The sequence below is a fragment of the Bos javanicus genome, chromosome 8 (assembly GCF_032452875.1).
Source record: "Bos javanicus breed banteng chromosome 8, ARS-OSU_banteng_1.0, whole genome shotgun sequence".
NCBI lineage: Eukaryota > Metazoa > Chordata > Mammalia > Artiodactyla > Bovidae > Bos > Bos javanicus.
Window position 1 is genome coordinate 17,388,293 of NC_083875.1, and position 17,189 is coordinate 17,405,481.

The window sequence follows — 17,189 nt, forward strand, 5'->3', positions numbered from 1 at the left end:
ACTTTTGAAAAGGAAGATGGGACTCAAAATTATCTAAACCCCCACAAGACAGTTGAAACGTCATGGTTCGCCTTTTAGTCTGTGTAGGTTACCTTTTTTTTTTTTTTTCCCCCAGAATAAGTAGGAATGATTGAGTCCCTGCCATGGGATGGTTGTAACCCTAGGCCAGTCCTTCTCCTAACCCTGGCATGAGATAAGTGGACACAGGCAGCCTGGAAGTGTACATTCTGGAAGCCAGACTTCCCTCAGTGCTCTCATCATGATGTCATGCAGTTCTGTTGGGTATGCAAAGAGCACCCTGTGTGATTAAGTCAATGCATGAAGCCTCTGTAGGTGTGACTTACCCTGATATTGGCTGGGCTAAATGCTGAGCTGAGTTCGAGCTGGAATGGTTAGAGTTCTGAATCACCCTGCTCTAGAGGCTGTTAACCACAGCTGCCTCCCTGTAAGAGCTACATCTTTCCAGGAAGATTTTGTCTTTGTTCCACGTGATGCTCCCCTTCCTCTGCCTCCCATGTTTACAACATAATAGGAGATCAGTTGGTAATGGAGTTTGGGAAAGTCGTTTGCAGGCTTCCAGCCCCAGGGGCAACAGAGCAGAGAGTAGGAGGGCAGGTATGAGGGGAGAGACAGCAGATCAATAGTCATCACCTGACTCAAGGGGAGCCAGTCTGCAAACTAACAGACCTATGGGCTTGCCTGGTTTGAAAATAAATCTCTATCCCATCAGAGACACGTTGTCACAATAGACTATTTTTCTCAGAAATTTGACATTGGGAGTGAAGATTATCAGATAGCAGTGAAAACTAAAAGGGTGCGCCTAAAAGGCCATAAGTAAACCAAGTTTGAGATGGCAGAAACATGATTGGGCAAAAACCATAATAAGGCAGGGAAAAGATGTATAGCATCGAAGTGTGAAAGATGCACACGGAGAACCTGTGGAAATAGTTGAGTTATTCATGGCAAATGCAAGAAAGGAGATCTTCCAACTCGTGCTCAGAAGGGTCAAGCAGTCCCTAAGTAGCAACCTAGAGAGAGAGGGAACTTAGCAGATCATAAGAACTTAGGTACTCACGGTTCAGCAGACAGCATGAACTTCCTGTTCACATCAGTCCCCCCTTTCCTCTCAAGTCCCATGGGGGTGTTGTGGCTGTGGGCCCGGGTGGGTGCTGTGCACAGGGGCCTGTTCCCAGCTCAGCAACACTGAGCTTAGGTACACTCCACCATCCCCCACCCCAACATCTTACAGGAGGACCTGCCCATCCTCCCTTCCAGACAGTCCCATTATCTTTATTACCCTGGAGTGTAGACAGATCTTCTCTGCGCTGGAGTTGGAGTTGTTCCCTGTCTTTACTCTGCTGATCAGGAATCAAATGTGCCCTTTGGAGCAGGATACTGTCTCTTGCTTCCTACGCTGTTTGTTAAAGGAAACTTCCCAGAAAAGACAGTCTGGCAATCAGACTTGCAGAAACAACATGGAGAATTATCTCCCCACACTGAGGACTCTCGGGCTCCCTTGGCTCTCCTTCCGATTTAAACAGAGCAAGTCCTACGTATTTTTCTTATTGCTGTTATGTTCTTAAAAGCACGACTTTCCGCTTCTACTCGCCTGGATGGCTTTCTGCTGCTTACTTTAAAGCTGCGGAATTGGCACAAAACTGTAAAACCTAGGCTGTGATCAGAATGTGGGAACTTGAATGACGGGTGAAAGTTATAATCAAACATGAAACCCTGATACTTGGATGCCATGGTGCGTGCGTGCGTGCGTGCGTGCTACGTTGCTTCCGTCATGTCTGACTCTTCGCAACTCTGTGGTCGGTAGCTCACCAGGCTCCTCTGTCCATGGGATTCTCCAGATAAGAATACTGGAGTGGGTTGCCATGCCCTCCTCCAAGAGATCTTCCCAACCCAGGGATTGAACCCATGTCTCTTTACGTCTCCTGCCATGGCACTTGACCAATTATGCTTGGCCAAGTACCATTATACTTGGTTCAGTTATGCTTCTGTTCATTTGGGGCATGACTACCCAAGATACGGGAAATTATTTCTATCCGTTGCCTCCAGGATACTTAATGGAGCATTGACTTGGAAACCAGAGTTCTGGGACCGGCGTCTGAATTAGCCCTTGTCCCACCATTGTCTCTTGTAACACTTGCTCCGTCATTCTTAGCACACAGCACAATTTGTCCTTGCGTATTGTGTGTATGTGTGTGACTTTGCCCTTACCAGACTATAAGCTCCATTAAGAATTATTTCTGTTTTGTTCACCACAGCAAACCTAGCCTGACCTAGCAGGTGCTTAAGAAATACTGATTGGACAAATTAAATATAGGTTTTGGACTCTTATTGTAAAGAGGCTTGAATAACATCTCAAGGAGTTTGTACTTTTGTGCCTAACAGTAGTTAATAATATAGAGTAAAGAGTTAGTCACTCTGTTGTTTCTGACTCTTTGTGACCGCATGGACTGTAGCCTGCCAGGCTCCTCTGTCCATGGAAATTTACAGGCAAGAATACTGAAGTGGGTAGCCATTCCCTTCTCCAGGGTATTTTCCTGACCCAGGGATAGAACTCAGGTCTCCTGCATTGCAGGCAGATTCTTTACCGTCTGAATCAGGAAAGTCCATCTACCATAGAATTTTTACTGATTACTAAACTATCTTTGTTATTTTCTTGTACAAGTGCTATCACCTAGCTGGAGGCCATAGATCTGCATATGCCTTGGGAAAACATCTTAGTGTGTGCCCAAGCAGCGTTCTGAACTTGCGCCGACCCAGCGTTCCAAGGTCTACACTATATTTTTCCTTAGCTTAGCAGGGTATGCCGACCCCAGCTAATCAACCCGATGTACTTTTATTTGGGTTATGCTGTATTGCTATATTTTGCTTTTATTCTTTTCCCATGGTGATTTTCTCATGGCTTAGCCAGAGCAACAGGCGGCTGACTATTAACCCCTGCAGATGCCAATGAGACATCCCACAGAAATTGTCCACCTGGCAATGGAAAATGCTGATCTGGAAAATGCTGGAGCTTGGCTGAGTGGTCTGTTCAAAAACAGTTCAGTTCAGTTCAGTTCAGTCGCTCAGTCGTGTCCAACTCTTTGCTACCCCATGAATCACAGCACGCCAGGCCTCCCTGTCCATCACCAACTCCCAGAGTTCACTCAAACTCACGTCCATCAAGTCGGTGATGCCATCCAGCCATCTCATCCTCTGTCATCCCCTTCTCCTCCTGCCCCCAATCCCTCCCAGCATCAGAGTCTTTTCCAGTGAGTCAACTCTTCACATGAGGTGGCCAAAGTACTGGAGTTTCAGCTTTAGCATCATTCCTTCCAAAGAACACCCAGGACTGATCTCCTTTAGAATGGACTGGTTGGATCTCCTTGCAGTCCAAGGGACTCTCAAGAGTCTTCTCCAACACTACAGTTCAAAAGCATCAATTCTTCAGCTCTCAGCTTTCTTCACAGTCCAACTCTCACATCCATACATGACTACTGGAAAAACCATAGCCTTGACTAGACAGACCTTTGTTGGCAAAGTACTGTCTCTGCTTTTGAATATGCTATCTAGGTTGGTCATAACTTTTCTTCCAAGGAGTAAGCGTCTTTTAATTTCATGGCTGCAGTCACCATCTGCAGTGATTTTGGAGCCCAGAAAAATAAAATCTGACTCTGTTTCCACTGTTTCCCCATCTATTTGCCATGAAGTGATGGGACCAGATGCCATGATCTTCGTTTTCTGAATGTTGAGCTTTAAGCTAACTTTTTCACTCTCCTCTTTCACTTTCATCAAGAAACGTTTTAGTTCTTCTTCACTTTCTTCCATAAGGTGGTGTCATCTGCATATCTGAGGTTATTGATATTTCTCCCAGCAATCTTGATTCCAGCTTGTGCGTCTTCCAGCCCAGTGTTTCTTATGATGTACTCTGCATATAAGTTAAATAAGCAGGGTGACAATATACAGCCTTGACGTACTCCTTTTCCTATTTGGAACCAGTCTGTTGTTCCATGTCCAGTTCTAGCTGTTGCTTCCTGACCTGCATACAGGTTTCTCAAGAGGCAGGTCAGGTGGTCTGGTATTTCCATTTCTTTCAGTGGTAGGGTCAATTTGCCAGGGTGGTTCTTGTATTGTTAATGGCTGAGTTAAGTTTTCATGAACTGAGGTATATGGTCCCTGTCACTGTATGTCTCAGAGTCCCAGGCTAGCCCCTCACTAAGGTGTGGATGTAGTTTACTGGCTGGTCCCCTGGTGAGCCCAATGCCTAGATGTGAGTGCCTGCAGACAAAGCCCCAGGTGTGTGGGATCCTGAGTTCTGAGAGAGTGAGAGGATGTGTTCAGAGGGGCCAAAGGGTTGGTTTGTGCAGGCATCAAGCCCACGGGGCAGGGACAGGACTCAGGAGATGGGCAGGCCTGAAATGCAGCAAGAACAACCCTCCTGGAATTCCTGCAGGGGAGCCTTCACGTGCACGTTAAGTTGCTTCAGTCAATCAGTTCAGTTGCTCAGTCGTGTCCAACTCTTTGCAACTCCATGGACTGCAGCACACCAGGCTTCCCTGTCCATCACCAACTCATGTCCATTGAGTCGGCAATGCCATCCAACCATCTCATCCTCTGTTGTCCCCTTCTCCTGCCTTCAATCTTTCCCAGCATCAAGTCTTCCAGTGAGTCAGTTCTTCTTATCAGGTGGTCAAAGTATCGGAGTTTCAGCTTCCAATGAATATTCAGGACTGATTTCCTTTGGGATTGACTGGCTTGATCTCCTTGCAGTTCAAGGGACTCTCAAGAGTCTTCTCCAACACCACAATTCAAAAGCATCAATTCTTCAGCACTCAGCTTTCTTTATAGTCCAACTCTCACATCCATACATGACTACTGGAAAAATCATAGCTTTGACTAGATGGACCTTTGTCAGCAAAGTAATGGTCTCTGCTTTTTAATATGCTGTCTAGGTTGGTCATAGCTTTTATTCCAAGGAGCAAGCATCTTTTAATTTCATGGCTGCAGTCACCATCCGCAGTGATTTTGGAGCCCAAGAAAATAAAGCCTGTCACCATTTCCATTGTTTCTCCATCTATTTGCCATGAAGTGATGGGACCAGATGCCATGATCTTTGTTTTTTGAAAGTTGAGTTTTAAGTCAACTTTTTCACTCTCCTCTTTCACTTTCATCAAGAGGCTCTTTAGTTCCTCTTCACTTTCTTCCATATGGGTGGTGTCATCTGTGTATCTGAGGTTATTGATATTTCTCCTGGCAGTCTTTTTTTTTTTTTTTTTAATATTTATTTATTTGGCTGTGCCAGGAACTAGTTGTGGCACATGAACTCTTGGTTGCAGCAGGCGAACCCTTGGTTGCAGCATGTGGGATCTAGCTCCCCAACCAGGGATTGAACTCAGGGCTTCTGCATTGGGAGCTCAGAATCCTAACCACTGGACCACCAGTGAAGTCCCTCTCCTGGCAGTGTTGATTCCAGCTTGTGCTTCATCCAGCCTGGCATTTCTCATGATGTACTCTGCATAGAAGTTAAATAAGCAGGGTGACAATATACAGCCTTGACATACTCCTTTCCCAATTTGGAGCCACTCTGTTGTTCCATGTCTGGTTCTAACTGTTGTGTCCAACTCTTTGTGACTCTATAGACTTTAGCCTGCCAGGCTCCTCTGTCCATGGGATTCTCCAGGCAAGAATACTGGGTTGGGTTGCCATGCCTTCCTTCAGGGGATCTTCCTGACCCAGGGACTGATCCCACGTCTCTTACGTTTCCTGCATTAGCAGGCGGGTTCTTTATCACTAGTGCCATCTGGGAAGCCTGGGGAGACTTTGGGGTGGCTCTTTCATGTGGATGGGTTAGAGCAGGGGTCCCCAGGTTGCAGCACTGGTCCGTGGCCTGTTAGGAACCAGACCACACAGCAGGAGGTGAGTGGTAGGCAAGTGAGCGAAGCTTCATCTGTATTTACAGTCTCTCCCTATGACTTGTATTACCACCACCCGCACTCAGGAGAACAAGCTTAGGACTCCCACTGCTTCTGCATTATGGTGGTATAATTATTTCATTATATATCACAATGTAATAATAATAGAAATAAAGTGCACAATAAATGTAATGTGCTTGAATCATCCCCGGACCATCCCCCCATCGCCTTGGTCCGTGGGAAGATTGTCTTCTATGGAACTGGTCCCTGGTGCCAAAAAGGTTGGGGACTCCTGGGTTAGAGTGACTTCGAAATTGGAGGCTAACAGATAATGGTTTTCAAGTTTTTTACGTTTTTATTTACAGTAAAAATAAGCTCACAATAATGGTCTTTGCTCTGTTTTCTGCTTCCCACCCATCAGATTTGCACAGGGAGAAACGCGCACTTCCTATGGTTTCCTGCCCCACCCACGTTTTTGTTTTGTTCCATTCTGGGTCTGGTATTGGTCCATTCTAACTGGAAGCGTGGAGATCGCCTCCTCAACCCCCACCTGGTAGGCAGCAGGGGCCGTGGGAAACCTGGAAGACCTTGTGCGATCCAGGGCTTTTGTGACAGCACTTGGCTTACCCCCTCCCCTTCTCTCCTCATTAACTTGAGTCTCTGAGACGGAGCCCATGTGAAGAACACCCAGTCACTTCTATTTTCAACCTGTCCTTAGCACCGGATGATCTTGACAAGTTGCCCTTTTTCAGAAAAACATCCGTCATGAAATGCAGGTATCAAGTCTCATTGAGGGCTCTTCTGCCCCACAAAGGCTTAGGGAAAACTTGACCTGAAACCCAGTTCCTGACACTGTGAGTTCAACATGGCCCCTGCTCCAGCCGCCTTCTCCTCTGCCCCTCACCCCTGCTCCGGCCCCCTTCTCCTCTGCCCCTCACCCCTGCTCCGGCCCCCTTCTCCTCTGCCCCTCACCCCTGCTCCGGCCCCCTTCTCCTCTGCCCCTCACCCCTGCTCTGACCCCCTTCTCCTTCTCTGTCCCTGCTGCTGAATCATGCAGCCTCCTCACTTTTATTCAAAATCCAACTTGGACTCTGAGTCTTGTCCTTGTTCCATTTCTACAACAAATCCAGTGGAAATCAGCATTTTCCTGGGCCTCTAGTTTTATTAATGATTTTATGAGAGGTGGCGGTCAGAGCAGGGACCACTTCAGCCATAACCGGCCCTCTGCCATGCCCCCAGCACCTCTTCATGTCCCACCAGCCCTGTGTCCTGCCCCTCCTGCCCCCCACCTCCTGCTGTGCATGGGATGAGGCCTTCGTGACTTTCCAAGGCCCTCGGTCCTCTTCTGCCCACACACATGCCAAGCATGTCAACGTGTGCCCACACCGTTAAATGTAGTTTCTGCTGCAAGAAATGAAAAGCATTCTTATAATTTCGCTTTTGAGGTTGACTATAAGTAGCTCATTCAATTCATGATTGCTCTGATTTCCCAGGAGTTATTCATTCACCTGTTTTTAAAAAGTGAGACAATGTATTAATAATTTACCATATAGAGTAAAGTATCTTTGAATATTGGGCTTCCTGGGTGGTTCGTTGGTAAAGAATCCGCCTGCCAAAGATCCCCTGGAGGAGGAAATGGCAACCTGCTTCAGTATTCTTGCCTGGAAAATTCAATGGACAGAGGAGCCTGGTGGGCTGTAATCCATGGCGTTGCAAACAGTTGGATATGACTGAGTGAGCACATCTTTGAATATAAGATTTGAAAGTTATCAAGTCAGCATTATATATTTATAAACATTTACTTATACATTTGTTAATTTTAAACCTTAGAGTATTTAGGTACAGAAATGTAAGTCTTAGAGTATTTAGCTACAATAGGCATTGTAGCTCTGCTTTCCAGTGGATGAGACAGCTTTGGCAGGAGGTGTGTCTACAAGCAAGAACCTTTAGGAATAGAATCCAGTCCCAACCATGGCTCATCCCTTGCCAAGAGCAGCCCCATCAAGCCAATCCATTTACTCTTATGTCTTCTGGAATGATGATGAACACAATTATGTTTGTGTCATTACACATATTTTTGCAGAGCCCGTGCTTGCGTGGTAAGTCGCTTCAGTCATGTCCACCTCTTTGTGACCCTGTGAACCATAGCCCACCAGGCTCCTCTGTCCATGGGATTCTCCAGGCAAGACTACTGGAGTGGGTTGCCATGCCCTCCTCCAGGGGATCCCAACTAAGCTTTAAAATAGCCATGAAGTGCATTCCTCCTACAGGGATTTCATCAGGCACCTTAAGCAGCCTTTAAGAGAATATTTCACTTGGGGGTCGGCTTGGTTTCAAGTGTGGAAGAGGAGACTACGGGCATCCTGGCAGGGGCAGTAGCCTGGGCAGAGGTGTGGAGGCAGGGGCTGCAGTGAGCCAAGTCTGACCGCCATGGAAGCCATGCTGAACACTTGGGACCTTACTGCACAGGTCATGAGGAAGAAGTGACATTCCAGGAACTGGCTCAGTTGACAGACTGAGAGTCACATAGGGTGAACATCCTTAATTCTTCTTTTCTCAACTTCCTCCCCTCTATCCTTTCAGGCATTTTTTTTTTTTTTTTTTTGGTAAGGAGAGACTTTATTCAAAAGGATTATTGCACTTCAGGAAAGGGGCTTATTGCACTATTGGGAGGGGAGAGCATTATGGAGTGTGCTCCATTTGTAAGATCTGCAAGTTTTTGAAAGGTCAGGCAGAAAAGGGCCTTTTTGTCATGGAAGGAGTCAGCAAGGCTAGAAGGAGAGTGAGATGAGAGGCTGGCTTGACTCGACCAGGAAAAGTTTTCCTTGAGGTCCGTTGGAAAGGGACTTCTCCCCACCCCACCCCTATGCCAGGCTGCCTGCTGGATCTTAGCTCCCCAACCAGGGATGGAACCCATGCCCTGTAATGGAAGTGTGGAGTACTAATCACTGGACCACCAGGGAAGTCGCAGGAGTGGGCTTCTTGGTAGGAGCTCAAGGGTTTTTTAACATCACTGTTTTTATTAACAGGTAGATGAGTGCAGGTACCCAGTAAGCCCCACAGGAGACTTAGTGTAAGCAGAACTGATGGAATAAGCACCAGACATCATTTGGAGTTTTCAGTGACCACTGGTGCTCCATGTACTTTATGTTTGGATTATTCAGTGTTTTTCCCATCCTTTAATGTTAGGTCTCTTCAGCCAAATGATAAGGTTGAACAGGGTGGAAATTACAGGGTGTGGATCACAGTGGGTATTTAGTAGAAGCCGTCACTTCCATTTGTGCTGCAAGGTCTCCCAGAGGTGGCTCTTTTTTCCTTTTGTTTAATGGGGTTTTTTCCCTCTGCATTTTATTTATCATGCTTTTTCTTTGCTTGCATGTTTCATTTTTGTCTCCTTTCTTCCATCCATGGAGTTGATAGGAGATTTTTTTCCCAGTGATTTTTTTTTTTTTTTTTTAGAAAAGTGGTAGCCTATGTTTAAAACTCAGATTCCTCATAAAACTCAGAAATCCCAGTTTTGTTTGCAAGTTGACACACAGGACCCTGGACAGTATTCCCATGGCAGAAGTCCATGAGCACTGCCTTCTTTGGATGGGTATTCTCTCACCGGTTTGCCCCAGGCCCCACTATGCTCTATTGTCTCTCCTACTCTGTAGAAGGATCAGTTATCCTTTCATTTGAGCTGTTGTTTTCCTATATCTGCTGTTTACTCATGTGTATGACTTTACCGGCCCCAGAAGGTGTTTAAATTTGTTACCATATTTTAAGTGGAAAATTAAGTGGACTTACATTTGTTATCATTACTGATATATTTTAATTCCTGTCTGCCCAAGTCTTTGGTGCTCTCTGTTTGTCCCACAAGATCGGTTTCTTCTCTCCTTTCTTGTCTTCTTTTGGGTTGATTGAGTTTGTTGTCTCACTCCACTTTTTTCTTCCTGTACCACTCTGAAAATTATACTGGTTTTTATCAGTCTAAAAAACTGATCATGGTTAACTATCAGTTTTTTATACTTTAAAAACTTTAGTGGTTAACCTAGTAATTGTGACTTTAACTCACCGAATTCTAAAGTGATCAATAGCTTTATTCTGAACAACATCCTCCCTTTTCTGCCCTGCCCCCGCTTGTATGTTAGTGGTTTTATATATTTTAAGTGTATATATTTCTTTTCTTTTAGAATCTCATAAAGCATTACTTCTTTTATGCTTCTGTAGAGTCAATGCTTGTACTGATTTATCATTTTCAGAAAATATTCACCATTTTCTGTCTTCTTCATTCTTTCTTATAGTTTGGGATCTTATATCTTTTATCTTCTTGTATCCTCTCAATTCCTTCTTCTAGGTCCTTTTAGATGTCTTACATCTCTGTCAATTTCCTTGACTTGAACTATAGTCTTTAAATTTCCTTTAATGAATATCTGCCCATGGTAATTTTTTTTTTTTCTGATTTTATTTATCTTTTCACCTCTCATCTGAGTGTTCTTTTTTCCTTCTCCTCCCTGCTTTTACTTTGGAAAGTATACATTACATTTCTTCTTCCCATCTCCACTCGTATTTCCCTTAAAGTTATAATTAAAATTATAATGTGCATGCTTAGCTTTAAAAAACTTTTTTGAAAAGTTTGTTTATTGCACTGGGTCCTCGTTGCTGTGTGCAGGCTTTCTGTAATTGCAGAGAGTGGAGGCTACTCCTGGTTGCGGTGTGCGGGCTTCTCTGGTTGCGGTGTGTGGGCCTTTCGTTGTGGTGGCTTCTCTCATTGCGGAGCTTGGGCTTTAGGCTTCACGGGCTTCAGTGGTTGCTGCATGTGGGTTCAGTAGTTGTGGTGCACAGGCTTAGTTGCCCTAAAGTACGTGGGATCTTCCTAAACCAGGGATAGAACCAGTGTCCTCTGCATTGCAAGGCAGATTCTTAACCACTGGACCACCAGGGAAGCCCCTAAAATCTCTTTAGAAATTCTTCAAAATAGATATTCTACCAAACAACACAAGGACATTAAAATACTTTAAGATAATCATACTTCCATATTATTGCTATCCAATATTTTAGTTCCAAGTCATTTATAATGTCTCCCCTCCATTAATCTTAAAAAAAAATTAAACAGCATGGTTATTTACAAACTGACTATCATCTCTATTATCGTCTTTGCTCATCATTGTTTATCTTACTTTTTTCTGTGTTTAATTTACTTTAAATTGAAATATATTATTTTTATTTACTATTTTCTTTCAGGGAGCCTTGAATTGGGAATTCTTTTCTTTGTATAGATATGTCTATATTTTACTCCCATTTTTAAATAATTGTATTTATCTTTGAGTGTGCTGGGTCTTTGCTGCGTGGACTTCTCTCTAGCTGTGCAGAGTGAGGGCTCCTCTAGTTGCAGTGCGTGGGCTGCTCATTGTGGTGACTCCTCTTGTTGTGGAGCACAGGCTCCAGGGTGCGTGGGCTCAGTGTTTGCAGCTCCTGGGCTGTAGAGCACAGGCTCTAGGGCGCATGGGCTCAGTGGTTGCAGCTCCTGGGCTCTAGAGCACGGGCTCAGTAGTTGTGGTACATGGGCTTAGTTGCTCCGCAGCATGTGGGATCTTCTCAGATCACGTTTGAACTCATGTCTTCTGCATTGATAGATTCTTTACCACTGAGCCACCAGGGAAGCCCTCACCCACATTTCTGAGCAATAATGTAGTTAGATAGAGAATATTAGTTTGACACATTTATTTTTTTTACCACTTGAGTATGTTATTCCATTATCTTCTTGCTTCTGTGTCATTAATGAAAATTCTGGTCCTGATCTAATTGCCATTATTTGGTTGGTAACCTCTTTTTTTGTATCTGATTGCTTCATGATTTTCTCTTTGGCCCTGGGGTGTGTGTGGTTCTTTTGAATCCTGCTTGGAACTTGTGATGATTGAAATAAACATCACAGGTAGCATTTTATTCTGTCAAATTCTCAGTAATTGTCTTTTTAATGTTTCCTCTTCTACATCTTTCTCCTGGAACTCCAATTAAAAGTATATTTTATTTTGTCAACACACTCTCCATGTCTTGTAACCTCTCTTTTACATTTTTCTATTTCTTTTTTTCTTTCTTGACTATATTATGAGTACTTTCTTTCCATCTTCCATGATACGGATTCTCTTTTTAGCTATATCTATTATTTAATGTAACACTGTATTTTTCACTTTAAAATTTCTACTTAGTTCTTTTTTTCTTTCCAAAGCTGTCATTTCTTTTTTCATAGAGGCTTGTTCTTTTATTATAGTTTTTATTCCTTCTTTTACATTAAAAATACCTTTAAACATACTTAGTTTATAGTTCCATCAGATTATTCTTTTTTTTTTTTTTTAATTTTTTGCTGTGCTGGGTCTTCATTGCTTTGGGCAGACTTTCTCTAGTTGTGGTGAGCAAGGGGCTACTCTTGCTTGTGGCCCATCAGATTATTCTATTACCATCAGTTCTTGAGGTGCTAATGCTTCTGCTTCCTATGCACGTGGCCTCTCTGACTGGTTTGTTTCTTTGTCTGGTTTATTCATCAGGACTTGTTTATTCTGAGAGAGCCTTATATGAGTCTGGGCTATGAAAATATTTCTCCGGGGCATTTTGGTCCTAACTATATTTTTTTGGTAATTTTTCAGCTCCGGATTCTTGAACAATTTAAACAGTGTAAATCTGGGTCATACACTTGTACAGGTCACAGGCTTGATGTTTTATTTTTTCATGAGATATATACAATTTTTTCACCTTGAGACTAGGATAGAATATACTCTGAGTGACTAGGGAGTGGTAGTAGTTTGTCTAGTCCTACACTCAATGTGGAGGGAGGTTTTCAAGAATTTTGACTGTTTGTAGTTATGTTGGTTCCAGTCCCCTACCTTGCCTGGGTCTAGGCTACATCACCTCTCCTCACCTGAACATTAACATCCCAGTCCTAGGCACCTATGCAACTGAATCCAGATTCAGCTAGTTTTGCAGCATTTGCTCTCATGCCTCCTGCTTTGGGCTTTCTCTCTTCATTTGTGGCCTGTGTTTTTAAAAAGTTATATTTTATAGGTCTGTGAGGTATATTCTCAAGATGATCGCATTGCTGCTGCTGCTGCTGCTAAGTTGCTTCAGTTGTGTCCAACTCTGTGCGGCCCCATAGATGACAGCCCACCAGGCTCCGCTGTCCCTGGGATTCTCCAGGCAAGAACACTGGAGTGGGTCGCCATTTCCTTCTCCAGTGCATGAAAGTGAAAAGTGAAAGTGAAGTTGCTCAGTCGTGTCCGATTCTTCGCGACCCCATGGACTACAGCCCACCAGGCTCCTCCGTTCATGGGATTTTCCAGGCAAGAGTACTGGAGTGGGGTGCCATTGCCTTCTCTGATGATCATATTAGGTTATATTTTATGCATGTTTGGAACTGAAAGAAGATCTAGGTGATTTTTATATGATGTTTTAAAATATATTAATTTCTTTATAAACTTTTTATTGGCTACCTATTATGGGCCTTTTTTTTCTTTTTTAAATTAGAGGATAATCGCTTTACGATGTTGTGTTGGTTTCTGCTGTACAACAACGTGAATTGGCCATATGTCCCCTCCCCCTTGAACCTTCCTCCCACTACCTACCCCATCCCACCCCTCTAGCTTGTCACAGAGTACTGGGTTGACCTCCCTGTGCTATATAATAACTTCCCATTAGCTATCTGTTTTACATAAGATAATGTATATGTTTCGATGCTACTCTCTCAATATGTCCCTCCCTCTTCTTCCCCTGGTGCTGGGGTACAATAATAAACAAAACAAGGTCTTTGTACAGTTTACATTCTCAAGAGGAAGACAAAACAAAGAATAAATAAAAGTGTAATGTCAGGGGGAGTTATGAGGAAAGTCAAAGCAGGCTAATGAGAGAGAGAGAGACTGGGTTGGTAGGGTGTGCTATATTTAGGACAGCAAAGGAAGCCTCTGTGAGGAGGTGATGTTTGAGCCGAGGTTCACGTGAAGTGATGCAGAGCCATGCTGACGCATGGGGTGTCAGTCTGAGTCCTCCAAGGAGCAGACACCAAAGCAGGACTAGCCACACAAGAGATTTATGAAGGCAACGCCTGTGAACAAGACAAGCGTCCAGTGCAAAGTGCAGGTGTGGGTCTCCTTTAGCAGAAATGACATATTCAAGTCAGGTACAGCAAAGCCTTCAGTCAAGGGCAGGGCCTTTCTGAGTGCTCTGCTCTGACTAGGAAGGGAAACAGGGAGGGAGCTGGTCGGAGCCTGGGAGAGCTGTCAGACTGTGACTTGAGTGAAGAGAGGGGAGGGCAGAGGCCGAGGGGAAGCATCCTGGAGTTCTACGCTGCTCTAAGAGAGTTTGGCAAAGTTGTTGAAAAGCCCTTGAGCCAAAGGCCCCTGTTAGGTGAATTTTTCATCTCCCAAGAATAGGCTTGTCTTGGTCATCTTGCCCCGCCCAGTCACTGACCAGGAGTAGCTTATGGAGGGCGTGACTTTATCACACATGCAGGGATGGATTTCAGAGCACAGTATCCATGGCTCCCAGTCGCTTATGGGTCTTTGTTGTGGCACATGGGCTTTCTCTGGTTGCAGCATGCAGGAGCTTTTCTATTTGCAGCGTGCAGGCTTCTCTAGTTGTGGAACATGGGCTCTAGAGTGCCTGGGCTCAGTCATTGCAGTGTGCAGGTTTAGGTGCCCTGTGGCATGTGGGATCTTAGTTCCTTGACCAGGGCTCAAACCTGTGTCCTCTGCATTGGAAGGCAGATTCTTAACCACTGGACCCACTAGGGAAGTCCCCGTATTCTTTAAGCACCACTCTGGCTATGGTCTGGAAATACATTGCAGAAGAACAGAATTGGAAGCAGGGTAACAAATTAGGTCCATTGTAACTCCCCAGGAAAGAGGGGATGGTGGCTTGGCTGGGAGTAGTCACTGTGGAGGTGGTGAGAAGTGGGGGATGTGGTGATTTGAAGTTACACTGTATAATTTACTGATGGATTAGGTGAGCAGTTGGAGAAAAAGAGGAGAGTCAAGAATGATCTCTCTTTTCTGTCTTTTTTGTTTGTCTGTTTGCCTATAGCAACTAGATAACTACAGTTGTTATTTTCTGAGATGGGAACACTGTGTGAGGTGCTTATCTGGAGATTACAGAAATGAAAATCTATTGTAGACCTCTGCTGTGTTTTAGAAGTCTCACATGGTTTTGCAACTTGCTTTTTCATTTTTGTGGGCTTCTTTCCATTTCAATACAGATATATTGCCTCATTATATTTTAAGGGCTGCCCAGTATTTCTTGTCTGGATGTGTCATTCTTGATTGAACTAGCTCCCTCAGGATGGACTTTTGGGTTATTTCCATTTTTTTTTTTTTTTGGTGTGATTGTAAACCATGATGCTTAAAAATGATATTCTTTATCCCTTGCCACATAACAAGACATCCCAAAACTTAGAGGCTTAAACACAACAACATGTAATATGTCTCAGTATCTCTGGGTCAGGAGTCAGAGCACAGCCTAGCTGAATTCTCCGGTTCAAGATCTCTCTCCAGGCTGAAGCCAAGGTGCAGGCTGGGGATACGGGGTGGAGGAATCTGCTTCTGAGTTGACTCAGTGGTTATGGGCTGGATTCAGTTGCTGATGGACTCTTGGCCCGAGGGCCTTCATTCCTCACCGGCTATTGACTCTCAGAGGGAGAACTCACAGCATGGCAGCTGACTTGATCAAAATGGACAGATGAGAGAGTGGAAGAATTTGTAAGCACGACAAAAATCACAGTCTTTAAAATCTCAGAAACGTACCCCATCCCTTTTGCTGTATTCTATTCACTAGAAGTCAATCACTAGGTCCCTCACTCAGGCAGAGAGGATTACTCAAGTGCCATGGATACCTGAGGGCTTCCCAGGTAGCACTAGCGGTAAAGAAGCTGCCTGCCAATGCAGGAGCATGAGACACGGGTTTGATCCCTGGGTCAGGAAGATCCCCTGGAGGAGAGCAGGAGACTGAGATCATTGAAGGCCATCTTAGAGGTCTGCCTATCACTATAGCCCTGTAGAGTTGTCTTTTGATAGATTATTAAAGGTGGATTTGCTGAAGGAAAGCATTAGTCGCTGAGTTGTGTCCAACTCTTTGCAACCCCATGGACTGTAGCCCACCAGGATCCTCTGTCCATGGGGATTCTCCAGAAAAGAATACTGAAGTGTGTAACCATTCCCTTCTCCAAGGGATCTTCTTGACCCAGGGATCGAACCTGGGTCTCCTGCCTCCTGGCAGGCAGACTTTTTTACCGTCTGAACCACGAGGGAACCCCCTAGCTAAAGGAAAAGGTGTGCATATTTAACAAGTTCAAGAAAGGGAGTTCCCTGGTGGCCTAGTGGTTAGGATTCTGGGCTTTCACTGCCGTGGCTCCGGTTCAATTCTTGGTCAGGGACCTGAGATCCTGCAAGCTGCACCTCAATGGCCAAAACAAGTATAAGTAAATAAAATCAAGTTTCAAGTATAACTATAAGATTTCTTTTCAAAAGTGTTACTGCAGCTTTCAAAGTTCATCTTGATAGGACTATTTGCTATTACCTGAGAGGAAGAGGTTGTAAATCCTCAAAGAGCCTTTGCCAGATTTTGTCAGGAGGCTCTCTTCCCCTCCTGTCTTCTTGTTCTCGCCCCTCCAAAATGTCCCAGAACCGGAAGTAGCTGTGCATCTTGCAACAGAAATGACAGGAAGTTTCTAACCAGCAGGTACGAGCCATTCCGTCATTGTGGCTACTAATCTAGGGTATGCTGATGTGGGTTGTGCCACTGAGAAGTGTTATTGCCTTTACTTGTTTGCTGGCTTGAGTGAGCTTTTTGCAGCCAGCTTTGGTGAGAGAGATGAAAAAGCAATTCATGGGGAGGGTAGATTGGGCAGATAAGAACTAGGAAACACCACTTGAATCACTTCTAAATCCTCTGTCCTCAGGAGTTTCTGGTAGAGGAAGGATGAGGTGTAGGTTTATTTCTTCATTAGAAAGAATCTTTACTTAAAAGTACCCTCTTGTTTACTTGGATAGGGTTGGAGGAAATGAGAATTGCTTTATCTCCTTCCCACACACTTTTGGTGGTTTTATAAAATTATCCGTAAGTACTTCCTAAACCTAGATTATTATAAAGACGAAGCAAGAGTGTTCCAAGTATATGGCTACCCTCAGGTCGGGTGCCCCAGCGGAAAGCTTAGGCTCTCTCTGCAGCTTAGGTCCCTTCCTAAGGGAAAATGCACACCAAGATCCCTTCCTCCTGTGAGCAAGGTGGACAGGGCTGCAGAGCTGGGGAGAGTGCACGACC

The 17,189-nt window shown here is 44.5% G+C and overlaps 1 protein-coding gene across 5 annotated transcripts in view; it reads left to right on the forward strand.

Moving 5' to 3' along the window:
* MOB3B (MOB kinase activator 3B) overlaps positions 1 to 17,189 on the forward strand; it is a 235,985-nt gene that overhangs the window by 35,564 nt on the left and 183,232 nt on the right. The gene's annotated exons all lie outside the window — the stretch shown is intronic.